The following is a 16,747-nucleotide window of genomic DNA, read 5'->3' as shown; positions in this document are numbered from 1 at the left end:
ATCTAAAAACCTTATTATTACCAGATACCTTCTAAGTATGCGTTACAAAATAATGTTTTATAAGTTTGCATTTGGTTAATAAATACTTATTATTTTAAGTGCTTATTATTTATATTTTCTATCGTACTTACCGCAGTGTTACTAGAAGTCTTTCTTCGGGAGACACACAATTTCTGAAGTTTGTATCCTTTTTTTGAAGCATAGAGCGTAGTTTTGTCAGCAACTTGCAAAATGTCCCTTTCTTCATTCGGTAGAAAAGTTTAAATTTTTGGTCGTCCAAGTTCAAATCCTTTTTATATACGTTAAAAATTCCAAATTCTTTATTTTTCTGCCATAGGGGATGAACCCAATAGTGTTTTTTCTCCTTCTCCTGATTTTTAGCATTCAGGTTACCAAGTTGCACAAGTAAAAGAACATCTTCATCCTCTGAGGACGACATGATGAATCGGTGACACCAACGTTGTTTGCCACTACAATGCGCTTTACACCATTTCCATACCACTTCGTTGCTATTTGATCGCCACGCCATATGCTCACCATCCCTATACCGCTCACCATTCCAATACCTCGCTACTACCACACTACTTCAGTGCGCGCCTTGCCTAAGAGAACATTCTTAGACTCAGAGTTCGGATAGAATCTTTTGGTCCGAGTTAATTATCAGACTTTGTTGCTCAGTCGAGCAACGGGTTTTGTTTATAAATCCATCACCGGAAAGGATTACTGCGGTTTTCCACCAGTTCCTTGGCTATTGGTTTGATTCTGTAGAATTGTGAACTCCAGAGGTTGCAAAGACTATTTCGAGTTGAGTGTGTGGGAGGTAATGTAACCCAAAAATTACCTTCAAAAAGAATTCGATCTGTTCACGCAGTGATAAACCAAACCAATCCGCTTTTGTCAAGGCAAAACCCGATTCACCGTTGTTCCTGCTTCCAGCGAGTAGGGGAGCCGTGCCGGGAGGAGTAGAAGAGCCGTGCCGGTACTGGGGTAAGCGATAGACATTTTCTTTTTATTGACTTTTGAAGTGAACCCACCTGGACTCTGCTGATCTTTTGTTTCATTTGTTTCTTGTGTAAAATTGTAGTGTAGTTGTTGTTTTTAGGAAATTTCAGGTAGTCAAATTTAGGACTTAGGTTAGAAAAATACAATTTCTCGTGCATATACATACATATATAATTTCATACAGGAAAGAGATCCTCCAGGAGTCAAAAAGGCTTCCTGGCACTGGTCTTCTGGGAGGCTCGGTGTCGACTGACGCACCCACTTGCCTAGCCGGGCACAAACGTCGACATTTATTTTTCCAAATTTAAAAAAAAATGGATCGTGAATTTCAAATTCACTCAACGCCGAGGCATCTACAACATGTTACATTCTTGATTACATACACATACAGGCATTCATTTTTATATATAGAGAGGTGCGTAGAGGCACGACGTCTGCCCGGGTTCGGCTAGTATCAATATAGAAATATGTGATGCAGATTTTCAACAAAATGATGACCTAGGTAAAAATCATTTTTTATATTACGAACTGATTATCTAATTGACACTCATTATTTCAAGATGTTGAATCTGATAAGATAACCGATTGTACTGAAATTAGAGATGTTATATTTGCAAGAACAACTTCAACGTCCGATCAGCTAGATGTTCTTAATGATATTCAAACAACTCCAATTGATGTTAATGGTGAGTTTATGACATTCTACTTGTGGTTTGGGGGTGGTTATTACTTACAATATTTGCAGACAATAGTTGGAATATTGATATCAACAGCATAAATGAAATAAATTTATGTCCGAGAGAGTAAGGATGATAGCAATTCAGGCGTCTTCAAATATGGTAAAAATGAGATACCATCAGGCTCAGCTGTGATATTGAAGGATACTAATTCTTTTACACATGAGCATGCACCATTTTTACCAGTCTCTAATGAGAATAGCAAGATTAACGTTATACAGCAGATTATAATAATACCGACACCAATCGTGAAAGTATATTCTGAAAACCAATTCAATCAAGAACATATTATGGATCCCTCGAATGGTCTTTTATTGGTCACTAAAAAAGGTAAATCCAGAAAAAAGCGTACTCTTTCGACGCCACTTGATGCGAGAAAAAAAGCCAAAAAAGATTAAAAACGAAAAGAATATTACGTTAAACCTCCGTGTTAAGTCAATTGTAGAAGAAAATGTATCTCGCATATAGATGAGAATGGGAGGATCCAGATAAATGATAAGATCTGGCAAATGAGCTGGGATGAACAACGTCAGTTTATTTTGAATAATACTCAAAGGTTGAACGTTAAAAGGCAAACTAACAGAGTTGATGTTTCTGCTAGGAAAAATAGCTACACCTATCACATGAAGAATGAAAATGGTACCATTTTTCAACTATGCAAACCATTCTTTCTGACTACCCTTGGTTTTAAGCCAAGCAACGACAAAGTTGTTCAGAACACTCTCAATATGTCTGTCAATCACCTTGTGTTTACACGCGATATGCGAGGTTTGTATATCATTTCGGTGTTTAATACAATTTTCCGCCTACCTCTATCCGAAGTATACATTTCCTGGCCTCAAAGTAGAAGGCAAAGTCGTACTTTGTTTTTTCCTCCTCCGCTACGCGACGGAAACTTCATACTCGGGTAGAAAAGTAAAACTTTTCTCCCTTGTCATACAAATAGCTATAATTCAATCAGTATTACTTTTCAGGAAAAAAGCCTTCTGCCAAAAAACTAGACAGAACTAAGATACGGCTCCATATTGAATCATTTCACCCCTCAATCTCTCATTATCGTAGAGAACATGCTCCCAATAGACGGTATCTACGAAGTCATTCAACTTTGACATATATGTGTAAGGAATTTAATAAGGATAATCCAAATTTTGAATGTTCGTATGACGTATATGTCTTGTATGTTTTGAAAGAACTCGAATATTGAGCCACGAAGTGGCCAAGTTTGGCAAAGGAAATATTGAGTGTGGAACATTTGATCAACACGAACACACTAAAGATAATCCGCAAGCAGATTGTATGCCAGATGCCAGGACCAATAAATGGACGGTTAAAATGATTTTTCATTTTACAGATTTGGCAATTGCAAATTCTTGGATCTTTTATCGAGAAGATGGAAAAATTTACCTGGATTGCTGTGTATACTCCTGACGTAATACTGTCTGTCACTTTGCAGCACTCATCTATTCGAGTACGTTGGGTTATTCAAACTAATGTAAAATGGTGATCCTCCGAACATTTATAGAACGTGGTTGAAGAAGAGGGGGGATGCACTTCTTTACCACAAGCTGGGTGTCCGAAAACACTACTCCAAAATAATGTTGTCTCTATCGCGTGACGTTGTTGGAGGTCATTCAAGGTCAGACACAAAACACTCACTCAAAGTCACCTTGGCTACGTTGTGTCGTGTAGGTTCAAAACTTCAAGAAAGCCCCGTAACTGGCTCGAGTTCATTCAGAGTCGAAGTCGCATTGTTGAATATATGGGAAGTTAATGAAGGTTATTCAAAGTCAAACCCAAAACACTGCCTCAAAGTTACCTTGCCTGCGTAATGTTGACCAAGGTCGTTCAAGGTCAAACTCGAAACAATCGTTCAAAGTCACCTTGGTTACTTTAGATCGTGTGATGCAAAACTAGCTCGAATTCATTGGAAGTCAAAGTCACCTTGTCGAAAATATACGGAAAGAATGAAGTTCATTCAAGGTTAAACCCAAAACAGCACCTCAATGTAATCTTGTCTGCGTTGCCGTATGAGGTAGGTCAAGGTCACTGAAGGTCAAACTCATAATACCTCCTCAAAGCCACCTATACGTCGCTACTTCGTGTGACGTAGAGGTAATTTCAAGGTTATAAGTGGTGGGGGGAGGTTCTGAAATCAGCTTAAATTAACTACTGGTCTTGTTCGTTTTTCTATCATCTTGAAAAGAATTATAAATGTATAAAGGTCTGCCAAACAATGTTCCTCAATACTTTGGGTATTGGAAAGTGGAACGTTCAGAATTGGAAGAATTAAATTCATAATAAACATTCACATAATCAACCCCTTTCGACCAACAAAGTTAGCGTGAGTACAAATGTTCACAATAATCGCTTTTTTCTTGCCGAAAACCAAGCCCTAGACTATTTCCTTGAAAAACTGCCGAAAATGGAGTCGCATTATTGCAGATAAACGATAAGGTCATTCCGGAAATGGATGACAAAAGCAAAAAGATAATTATATACACTGATGTATGCAAATACCAAAACAGAAATATCACAATGACAAATGCATTAATGAACCTAGCAATCTTACACGAAATCACCCATTGAGCAAAAATTCCTTGAAGTCGGCCATACTCAAATGGAGACCGACTCAATGCATGCCCAAATAGAAAGAAAACTGAAATCACGCATCATAAATATACCAGGTGAATATGCTGAAGTTTGTAGGTCAGCTCAAAAACAGCCAGGGACTTATGTCAAGTACCTAGACCACACCTTTTTCAAATCATTCGACTCATTGGTCTTTCATAAGTCTGTACGGCCTGGAAAGAAAAAAGAGGAATCTAAAGTTACTGACTTACGAGCATTACGTTATACACCACAGGGCGACATATTTTATAAATTGCGGTTCACTGAAGACTGCACACTTCTTCCTCAAAGAAAAAAACCACAATATTCTTGAAAGAAGCATTCAAGATCTGCAGCAACTTCATGAACATCGATTAGCGGTCAAAGCAAGAAAGTATAAAGATCTTCAAGATCTGCTGAGTGTTTTGCCGACAGATTATCATGAATTTTACAAAAATGTACCTCACGTAAATGTAAAAAGTATAACCTTCCAACTCCTTCATTTATCAATTATTTGACGATGTTGATTTTTTCAAATTCCTAAGTTTACTAACGAAAACTTAATAAAAATACGCATCAAATGGAGTTTTGAAACTCTTATATTGAAAAAGAAAAAACCGGAATATAGTTTTTTACTCCCCCTGTGAAATTTTGCCGAAGCAACATAGGAGTTTTGCGAATCAAGCCATCGATATGTTCATACATGAATTAAAAGAATTGATAAAAACAAAACTCCAATTCAACAATAATACTTTGAAAATTGGTATTGAAGCTTTTATCTGTGATGCTCCTGCAAGAGAATTTTTGATTAATGTCAAATCACATAGTGGTTTTAGTTCTTGTACCAAATGTATAACCCAAGGCGAATAATATGAGCGGCGTGTAATATTTCCCGATATAAAGAGTGATCAAAGGCCTGACCTGTCATTCAAATCTAAACAAGATGAAGATCATCACAAAGGGAACTCAGATTTAGAAACATTAGATATTGGAATGGTTATCCAGTTTACCTTGGATTACATGCATTTGGTTTGTTTGGGAGTGATGAAAAAAAAGTTTGTTACTATTGATCAAAGGTAAGATTTCCATAAGGTTACACAAAGAAACAATTGAGAGTTCAACTCTCAATGCAATATTTTAAATTGCAATATTGCATACCGTCAGAATTTGCTCGAAAACCAAGACCATTAGTTGAACTTGATCATTGGAAGGCCACCGAATATAGACAGTTTTTGTTATATACTGGGCCCATCATTTTGAGAGATAGTCTTCCTGAAGATCAGTACATACATTTCATGTCACTTAGGGTTGCTATTAGAATATTATGCCTTGAGGACAAAAAACTTTATTCATTAGGCCATTCTATCTTAGTGTATTTTGTTGATAATTTCGAAATTTGTTATGGCAAAGAGAATATAACATACAATGTTCATGGTATGATTCATCTCTATTCCGATGTGCAAAAGTTTGGAGCTTTTGATAATTTCAGTCCATTCAAGTATGAGAATGCACTTTTCAAATTGAAAAATGAGTTGAGACAAACTCATAAACCACTACAGCACATTTATAATAGAATTTGTAAAAGTTATTCACATATTCCAGTGTAAAATGTGCCAGTAACATATCCTTTCTTAGATACAGTTACGGTGAAAGATGGTCACTCTACTTTCAGATATATTAACTTTGAAAATTTTACCCTTCCCGTAGATTTCTCAATGATATTTGTATTTTTTGACAATATATTTTTACATAAAAAACATTTCTTGACAAAAAAACTATTCTTGACAAAACCTGATGTTTCTCGTTTGAATTTGTTTGTCATTAAATGTGGTAATTTTGTAGCCAAAATTGTGTATCTCTGTAACACAAATTGACCAAAATTGTTAAAAATTCAACATTGATTCAGAAAATTTTGTTACAGTACCATACATTCATCATATGGAAAAAAACATTTAATACAATAATTTAAACAATAATTGTAGTGTTTAAATTACAAATGAAGGAAGTTGAAGTCATTATTTGTTTATTTAATTCATGATTTTTTTTTTCAATATGGGAGTTTTCAGTTTGAATCAGTCAACGTGTTACGGGTTCAATTATACTGATACCTCCTAGTTGACTCATAACTTTAATAGCGCTCTCGTAAGCCAAAACATTATAAAATGTAATAAATCATTCAGGATGAATAACTTGAAGTCACTCGGTGATCTTGCACAGCAGAAAAATATCTGAAATAAAGTCATATTTTTAAAAATGTTCAATCAGCACAAGAAGTACTTTACCTACTTTGAATGCTTTCTCATTCAAGATACCAGTTTAGTTCATTGTGAATTTCCGAAAAGAATAAGAACATTATCTGTTTTATCACCATTCCTTAACTTTCCATTTTCATATAGGTTAGTTTGTTTTTGTTAGGATAGAGGTTATCTAAAAGATCCAACCCTGCTAAATATTCAAAATTTGACAAAAAGGATGTCATTCATCTTCAGTATTCTCAATTTTGATGAAATGTCACTAATATTCCTAGTTTGACCTCCAGAATTTATCTGTTTCCTTTTTCCTTTTTTATTGTGGGCTTATCAAAGTGGAACATGTGGTTCTGATTTTCTCAAGTTATAGAGGATTTTCTGAGTCTGAAAAATAAAAAGTAGTTGTAAAACCATCAAGAAAATTGTCATAGGATTGATATTTCAACCATCCAATGTGGATTTTGGTTTTCAACCAACCTTAAACGTTTCCTGACGAAACTCTCTCCGAGACCACCCTCCATCGAAGGTAGGTATTCTGCTGGGACACATTCTGGGGATTATCCTCTAATAAGTGCATTTCATATGTATTAATGAATCCACAGGTTAGTAACTTTTCTGTCTTTTCAGGTCTCTTTTTGTTTAGTACCTAGTTTTACGTTTTCTCTGTACGAAGGATATTACCAGCTCCCACATCATTATGTCTTATAGGTATACACCAATTTAGCTAGCATGCATGTTTAGAACTTTGCTTTTCACCTAACCGCTTGGAGACAGCTTCATCCCTACTTAGTAGATAGAGCTTGCTTGATTTCCTCTGCTAGTTAAAGTACAGACATCCCCCAATCCTGATAAACTGGACGGACCTTGTATAGAAAGCCGTTGTTGGGGATTGCAAAAGAAAGGACAACCTCCAAAGGAATATACAAGTAGGATCTACTTCATTTATTAATTTTGCCTTGTACAACTTTTGCTTCTTTTTAACATATAAGGAACATTTTATATCACCAAGAATATTCCGTGAACTCGTAAGAGCAAGTAGTGGTATTTTGTAGTTAGTAAATATTAGAACATAGTAAATATTAGTTATCAATTAACCTTATGCATTGAACTGACACCTTCATTATTTTAAATCAAAACTAGCTACTTACCAAGACGTCTGTGAACCAATAGTATATATACTAACGGGGAAAACATTCGTAAATAATATCATTCTTGTATTATTTGAAACATCTATATATATATTGTATTTATAATTGCAATTGCACATGCACCATATTGCAATTATTCAGACATTTGACAGTTTCTATTTAAGAATATAAAAATCGATCAGCTGATCGACCGTGGATTTATAGAGTAGAAGAATACGTTCCGATATACCGACGGCCCTAACATTCGGAAATTCTATCCAGGGTTACATTGTTACAGGAAAAGGGTATTTACCCAAAGAGGGAAATTATAAATATTGTTTTTTTTTGTTATCTTTAGTGTCAAATAATTTATTTTACCCACCAACCCTCTACCGGCTGACTAATTTTGATTTTAGAGTTTTGTTTTTGAGTTATTTCCATTACGCCCCAATAATTTGATTTTCCATCTTAGTCGGCGTAATAAACGAGTCATTTTTTTAAAGTTTCCCGTCGAACAAAATATTGACATTTATTTTGTAGTTGTTAAGTTTGTTTATAAGTTATCCATTTATACAGGGTCATTGTTATTTTAGTTTTTTCATAACTTTATCAGTCATGTATCACTCTTGATATATTAATGTGATACTGTATTTTATATAGATACCTTACTAGAAGATAAACCTATACACCTGGGGCGGATAGCGGTCCGTGAAAGGGATAAATTCAACCAATTTGCTTTAAATTATATATTTTTTGTGTAACCATTTCTTGATCAGTCTAATCCCACTTGTATTTAGTGCAATAATTTGCTTATTGGCTACATCACTGTAGTAGAGGTTCATTCAGAATTCCTTTTTTTTTAAATCTCAGTTTCTCGTTAAGTCTGATTATTGCAGTTATATCTCTACAGATTATCTCCTGTTATTTTGTTTACAGTATGTCTTATGCTGTGGTTTGCTTTCTTGATGAGAGTGAGGTAGACTCAGAAGTGGTGCCACTCAGGAGGTGCCACTAACATGGTTGAGAGAAGATAACACAATATGTTTATGGCCACTAACTAAACAATCCTACTACATTGCCAATGCAACACTGCCTACTGTTGGGTGGAAAAAATATAAAATTCAATGCGATGAAATATGTGGTTTGTACACAGATCCAAAAGATCAGCCAAATTGAATTTCTAAATTTTTCAGAATCTCACATTAGCGAGAAGACGGTGTCATAATGACACTTCTTCAGAGAAGAGAAAGGAAAGGGAAGTAGGAAAAAAATTCTGTCCAAGCACTTGACAGGTGAGATTTTAAAATTCACCTAATTTGTAAGTTTTTAAGTGACTCACAATATATGAAGGATGTTTATATGCGAAAAATTAAAAATTAAGGAAGTTTCATTTCTTATTTTTCATGATAATCGTCTACCACATAGTAACGGGTACATCCATCAATTTATGTTCATATGTGTTTTTAAGTGAAGAGATTGAGATCATTATTTCCACTGAACACAGGTCATATAGTTTTGTTTGACACAACTAAAAAGATATGAGTAATAATATAGTAAACCAATGAGATAAAATCATAGGTCGAACATTGAGATGTTCATTTACTACTATATGGATAATGATGCTAAGAAAGACAATTTTAAATGTTCCGTATTCGGGAGATAATAAAATTCATCACAAACGTAAACTCAATGTTTACAATGTTTATGGGATAAGTGCAATGAAAAAAAAAGCTAGTACTGAAGTGACCAGTTGTTTTTTGAAGTACATTTTTGATTTATCTGATAGCGAATCTCACATAGCATCTTTCAGTTATACGTGTGGAGAACAGAAACGTAATCAGTTCGTAATTGCAGCAATGTTGTATGATGTCAACAAAAAGCACAATTTGGAAACAATTGATTTGAAATATATGAAAGCAGGTCATTCTTATTTGCACGCAACGATTGAACGGAAGAGAAAATATATGAAAGTGTATACTACAAGAGAATGGGCCCTGTTGATAGCAAAATCAAGGATTAAACCGTCACCATATAAAGTGACAATGATGACATACACAGATTTTGTTGACATTAAAGCTGTTATTTCAGGAAATGTATTCAATGTTTAACCCTTCATTGCATTCTGTTGCAGAAATGCAACATACCGTTCAATCAGTTTAAGTTTCTATTCCAATAAGCAGAAGTATTCGTGCACGTTGTAACATATCTGCAACAATGTCTGGTACGGAATTTCGTACCTCAAAAAGCCCCTGAACGGCCCTGGTTTTAGTTTGAAATGTGTTTCCGTTGAGAGTGTGAGGTCAGAATTTCACTACCTGTTTATGGTGATATCTGATTTCTCTCCTAGTGTTCAAGAATACAAATAAATTACCAAACCATCAGGTAAGACACATTTTATGACATCCATAAATCGCAGGCTGTTTTTTTACATATTTTTTTTCGTTATGTTAAAAATATAGTTTGTTGTATATGTGCAACAACATGCGGTAAGTTCATATGAAATGTGTTTTTAGCATGACTGCTAAGAAATACCTCTCAGATAAGGATTTGGAAGAAATACTACAGAATCTGAGTGAAAGTAAAGACGGCTATTATTTTTCTGATGATAGCATCGCAGATCCAAATTTTCTGCCGAGCGATCAGGATTTGGAGAATTTTGTTTCAAATTTTGAAGATCAAGAAGGTGAAAACGAATTGGACTTGGATGATACAGCCGATGAAGAATGAACCCTTGATGAAACCCAGCAAGAAACTTTTTTGGGAACGATCAGGAAAAATAACTTCGAAACCAGTCAAAATCACAACTATGTTCGCCTTTGATAACATCATGACATTGGTTTCATATATCCCGAAAAAAAAAACGTAGTGCTAGTTTCAAGTCAGCACCACGACAATCGAATTGATGAAGCCACTGGAAAAACCGAGATAATAATCGACTACAACAGCACCAATAGTGGCGTAGACACAATAGGTAAGATGTGTGCAGCTTACGACTGTGTCAGGAATACAGCATTGTACAGACTACAGGTGCAAAAGGAATTCGGCAACAACAGGGAACAGAAAAATATTTTTTCCTGAGTGGAAACAAATACTGCAACTTGTAGTAACTTGTTTTCGTCTTAATAGAGTGCATTTCGTCGTTGAATACAGTCGGTCGAGAAGTGTGAAATAAATAGAAAAATGCCGTTTATGTGGACAAATGAGTTAGTGGTTGAATTAATCGAAAACTATAGGCTTTGTGAGTGGTTATGGAATAAAAAGCACGCCCAGTATAAATAAAGAAATGCGAAACATGATGCTTGGACAACATTGGAAGTTATTTTGCCATGGAACCATTCCTTCGGGTGACATAAAATATTGAGCAAATTCATCTCGAATTCGTTTAGCTTCCAACGTTGAATTACGTGCTTGCTTTCGCAGTGATGCAAAGATATTGTTGTTTATTTCTTTTTCCAAGAACCTGAGATCGTTTTGCCCGTATCTTTGTCTTCAGAATCAAACGTGCCAGGCGGTGAGTATAAATTCGGGAACATACACTGCTTCTCAGAAAATTATGGAGGCATACACAGGCAGCAACAACTAATTCAACTCTATCGGGTTCAAGTAGCATGTCTTTTCTCAATACCCTGAACCTGGCTGACATAATTCCAAAAACGTTCTCAGAAATACGCCTAGAGCGTGATACGCGATAATTAAAAATTCGTTTTGAGGAACCTTTCTCTTGAGTGCCAGGGTAAGGTTTCAATAAGTTTGGTGATAGGAGAAAGGCGTCATCTCCTAGAAAAACAAACGGAACAGCTTCGGTTCTTCCTTGCAATGGTTCTAATTCAGGTAAATTGAGCGTGTTTTCATGAAACGAGTACCGTAATTTGGGGTAACTTGAGACGTTGGGGTTACTTGGGACAATTTGCAGACACCATTATTTTTCGTGATGTTGGCAACCCTGTTGACATAGGTGATGTTGTTTTGTTCGCAAGAGGTGTGGAACGTGGTGTTATCAACCGATAATAATTGAACATTACATAACTTATGTCATAATTTCATGACTAATATATGAAAACAAGTAATTTTTGTAGAAAAGCTAACTTCTAATATCAATTGCAAAGTTTATGGTTGCTACAAAATATAAATTCACAACCTGACCATGATTGCGTAGCATGAGACAACTGTCTCAAGTTACCCCACCACAAATTATGTACTATAAAATCTTGTAGGTACCTACCTACTAATCAGAGTTTCATTGTTTCAGGTCAGTTATGATTCGAACCTGAAAAAAAGTTTTGGGGTCTCGTAATTACCGAAATTTCTCTAATGACCAACTGATTAAAACAGTGATTAAAACAGGTCTGGACTTTCTTTGAGAAAAGCGGAAGAACAGTTTGGTATACCACGATGCTCTATCAATAGAGCAATAAATGGGAAAAATACAGGGAAGGTCGGCAGACCATTTGTTTTGAATGAAAATGACCAGAATGCATTAACAATGTGTCTATGTTCAGTAGGGGATTGGGGCTTTTCCCTCACACTATACAACATTAGACTCATTGTTGAAGCCTCCCTGGACCGTTCTGGAAGAAATTAATATAGATTCAAAAACATACCAGGTCCAGATTTTGTTATGTCTTTCTTGAAGCGTCACCAGAACACATTAAGTAATAAAATGTGCCAGAACATAAAGAGAGCTCGAGCTCGACGCCAAAAATCTGTACTTTGATGAGTGGAACCATTCACTTGAGGGAGTTCTTCCTCATTATGTCATTCATTATGACGAAACAAATATTACAGACGACCCAGGCCGTAAAAAGGTTGTTGTTAGAAGAGGGTGCCGACATCCTGAAAGGATTATTGACTCCTCAAAGTCGAGCACTTCTGTTATATTTGCTGCTGCCGGGGACGGGACACGTCTCCCCCCCATATGTAACATATAAAGCTGAGAATCTTTATATTACCTGGACCGAACATGGCCCCAAGGGTACAGTTTATAACAGGAGTAAGAGTGGATGGTTTACTTTGGAGATTTTCGAAGACTGGTTTCGAAAAATTGCCTTGCCCTATTTCTTGAAGCAAGATAAAGAGGAGAAGAAAGTTATGATTGGGGATAATTTAGCGAGTCACATATCCCCATATGTAATAGAAGAATGTAAAAAACAACATCATCTTTATTCTACTTCCTCCAAACAACACTGGACTCACTCAGCCGTTAGATGTAGCATTTTTCTGTCCACTTAAAATCAAGTGGCGTGAAACTTTATCTTCATGGAATGCAAAAAATCGTGGAACTATTCCAAAAGATACATTTTCTCGTTTGTTTAAAAAATGTCAGGAGGAAATGGGAAAGGAAAATATTTCAAAAAACGTCAAAAGTGGATTTAGAGGAGCAGGATTAATTCCACTAAATCGAGAAGAGGTATTGAAGAGACTCCCAGGTAAAAAGGCAGTAGAAGAAGACAAAGAAAATGACAACACCGCCTGGGTGTCTACATTTCAAGAATATTTGGAAGAATGTAGAAGGAAAGAGACAGACGGTTTGAGAAAACAGACAAAAAAGAAATTATGTTCCTGCTGGTAGATGAATCAGTGAAGAGGATATCGTTATATCGGAAGACAACCCAAAGCAAGAAAAAAAGAAAAGAAAACAATTAATGGAAGATCAAAGTGTCATAAATGAAGAAAAACTAACTAAGAAAAGGCAGAAGCACATAAAGTACTTGAGTCCAGTGAAAGTGACGAAGACAGTTGAAATAATGAGGTTGTTCTTGACGACAGTTCAGATGATGACTGGGATTCATTTCGAGCAAAACAGATTATGAATATTGACGACAATATTGAAGAAAATAACCAAGAGAATATTTCCTCTCATCCTACTCTGCATCCAATAAATAAACAAGTTGAAAGTTTTGTTATAGTTCGGTATGATTCAAATTTTTATCCTGGGGTCATTGAGAAGCTCGACGATAAAGGCGCAATAATAAGTGCAATGACTAAAACAATACGAGAAAACTGGAAATGGCCTGAACATAAGGATGAACTCTATTATTGCTGGCAGGATATTGTAGGTGGCATTAAGCCTCCTAAAGCGCTGAATAAACGAGGTATTTTTTCAATACCAGATGTTTTGTATTTGATAAATGGACTGTAAAAAAATAGGAGTTCGCTATCTCAAAGAGTGTTTGACCGGTTTTATAAAGTTGCCTTTCAATGGCCAGAGAATAATGATGAGAATTTATTACACGAGACTGTGTTTTCCTACCTTGGAATCGTTCTGCATCCAGATCCAACGTTGATTGAATTCCTTTTCTTAGAGAGGAAACTGGGCATAAACACAAGTGTTTATATGAATAACTATTATTATCGAAGTCTTGCACTTGTAGAGCGAAATTATTATTATCGAGGTAGATCACTTATCGAGCCGTTGACAACCGATTCAAAAAGGTATCTGTTCACTTCTCTGCGAGCCAGCCTTCTCCGAACATGGAACGCACAGTCGTTCTCGCGATAATGAGAAAAAAAAATATGTGAAAAAATAATCAGACAAACACAATATCTCTTAATTATATGAACATAAAAAAAATGGAGGTGAAGACGGAACATAACCGCCCACCTAAAATGCAGAAGCATTTTACTATAACGATTCGGATAGTGGCAAAGGACAAATCTTCACCACTGATCGCTTAAACACTCCTTGAGGGGTTTTTACAGTTACCACCCGTACTACACCGTCAGTACCTGGGTGAATATCTAAGACACGGCCGAGCTGCCAGCGGGAAGGTGGTAGCGAATTGTGCCAATTTTAATATTGACAGTTGGATCTGTCCACTTGCCTCGCTGGTATAGTGTATGGAGATATTCTTTACTCCATCGAGACCAGAAGTCTTGGTGCAAGCGCTGAATTAACTGCCAGCGAGACAAATGGCTAAGCTTCAAATTTGAGAGGTCGTCATCAGGAGGAGAATTCAATGGCTCCAATGTCAGAAAGTGACCTGGAGTGAGGACCGAAATGTCATTGGGGTCTGTACTTGTTGGACAGATTGGTCTCGAATTCAAAAGCGATTCAATTTGTATGAGAAGCGTGTTAAATTCCTCATACGTGAGAATTTGCTCTCCAACAACTCTTGATATATGTGATTTTACCGATTTTATTCCCGCCTCCCATAAACCGCCAAAGTGGGGACTGGAGGGTGGAATAAAGTGCCATTCAATATCCTCCCGATGAGCTACCCCCTTTAAAGTTTTGAGTATACGGAATGCTCCAACAAAATTAGTTCCGTTGTCACTGTATATTTTTGAGACTCTACCGCGTCGAGAAATGAATCGTCTTAGAGCTGCCAAAAATGTTTCAGAAGACAGGTCGGTTACTAATTCCAAATGTAGTGCTTTGGTGGCAAAGCACACAAAAAGACAAATGTGAGCTTTCTGTGTTTTTGAACCTCGGTATCTACCAATAGACAAAGCATAAGGTCCACCAAAATAGACACCCACGCAAGAGAAGGGTTTAACCTGAGAAACACGCAGTGAAGGTGTCGTGAAACAAAACTGTTTGCTTTGTTTCCCGAGCCTCAGTGCAAGCTCCGCTCACTCTGAGGAAACTTGGAAAATGGAAAATTATGCTTTTATGATATTTTCAGCTTAGTATAGGTTACTCTGCATTGAAATATCATCTCCTGAGTGTTAGGAAATCTTTTGCAAGATGAATAGCATTCGTTTATTTTACATTAGGCGAAACCGGTCAGTTTCATGGAAATGCCGTTTTCACTTAGCTAGATAGGGAAATCGTGTTTTCTTCTAAGAGACATCGATAGAACTTTTAATTAGCTTTCGTTTGATACCAGAACGATTTCTGTAGCGTGTCTGGTTCAGATTTTATTTAGATTTTAGTCGGATTTGGAGTTTGAAGTATCGGAGGAATCGATTTTCGATAGCTTCGACCTAAAATCTTGGACTTAGAATTTCAAATGCATTTCACAGCCAAAAGTAATAGAAGGAATAGAGATATCGAAAAAAATTTCATCAATAGTTTCGTTTCGAATTGTTGAATACTATTCGAATATGAAGTTGAATTTTTTCAGAGAAAAAGTTGAAAAATCGCAAATTTCCGTTAAGAATTCCGTTAGGCGGTTGTTTGTTTGCAACGATCTTCGCCTCAGGGCATACTCACCCCACCGGCTAGCCGGTTTCTGATTAGCTGGAAGGAATGGTGTGATTATTGATTTTTTAGTCGATCGAACTGGACGTGACTTTTTGAGGGATATGATTGGCCGATTGGAGCTCGTCCACAAACATATAAATATACAGAGTTTTGCATGATTCGTTCAGATACTTTTCAGATCGAGAGTACGTTACATTGAGATTCGAAAAGACTTCTATACTTGCGATTATTTGACTGGCGATTGATATACTATTATTTGGCGAGCATTTGAAAGCTATTGCATTATTGGATTGTTGGATATTCTTCTGGAATTATTCAAAGGATTCATTGCGATTTGTTAGTTCTTTTTAGAACTAGGAGAATTCGATGTTTTATTAGTTCTTGTTAGAACTAACAGGAATTCGTAAATACTAATACAATTTTTCCGATTTCAGGTGGCTTTTGAGTCAAATAGAATTCGTATAATTTCTCTGGCTCTTTTCAGACCCAAATAGAGAAATACTTTCTTCGTTTTAGGGTTCTTTAAATGAATTCGTAGTCTCTGGTTCTTTTCAGAACTGAATAGAGACACTTGAGGATAGGAGTAAAAAGTCAATTGGACTTAGTTCTGGACATAGAGGATTTTCTTGGAGGATTGTTAGTTTCCGTTAGGATCTTCAAAAGAATTCGTTCTCTGGTCCTTTTCAGGACTCGATAGAGATAGTTTTCGGTAGGGATTTTCAGGAGGATTTTTCTAGGAGTTGTTATAGGAATTCCCTCCGTATTCCGACGCCGTGTTGGTTTGACTTGAGCAGACTTGGAGGTGCTGCGTTCCCAGAGTCGAGTGGACTCAGATCTGGTCGGATTGGTGGCCGGAATTTTTTTCGTTCCAGAGCACGG

General features: G+C 36.3%; 1 long non-coding RNA gene across 2 annotated transcripts; it reads right to left on the bottom strand.

The window, feature by feature from the left end:
* Positions 1-609: 609 nt before the first annotated feature.
* Positions 610-7,317, bottom strand: LOC141483147 (uncharacterized). Of its 2 annotated transcripts, none has more exons than XR_012465938.1 (3): positions 7,073-7,317; positions 6,629-6,979; positions 610-6,574 (listed from the first exon to the last, which is right to left on the bottom strand). It is a non-coding gene; the product is annotated as an uncharacterized lncRNA (long non-coding RNA). The 2 variants fall into 2 exon arrangements; XR_012465935.1 differs by having other exon boundaries at positions 6,633-6,979.
* Positions 7,318-16,747: the final 9,430 nt, after the last annotated feature.

This window comes from Leptinotarsa decemlineata, unplaced genomic scaffold, assembly GCF_025532065.1.
Source record: "Leptinotarsa decemlineata unplaced genomic scaffold, Ldec_3_MD MMD2_P_RNA_scaffold_14, whole genome shotgun sequence".
Lineage (NCBI taxonomy): Eukaryota > Metazoa > Arthropoda > Insecta > Coleoptera > Chrysomelidae > Leptinotarsa > Leptinotarsa decemlineata.
Note: the sequence above shows the minus strand (reverse complement) of the source record. Positions and strands in the feature narration are given on the sequence as shown.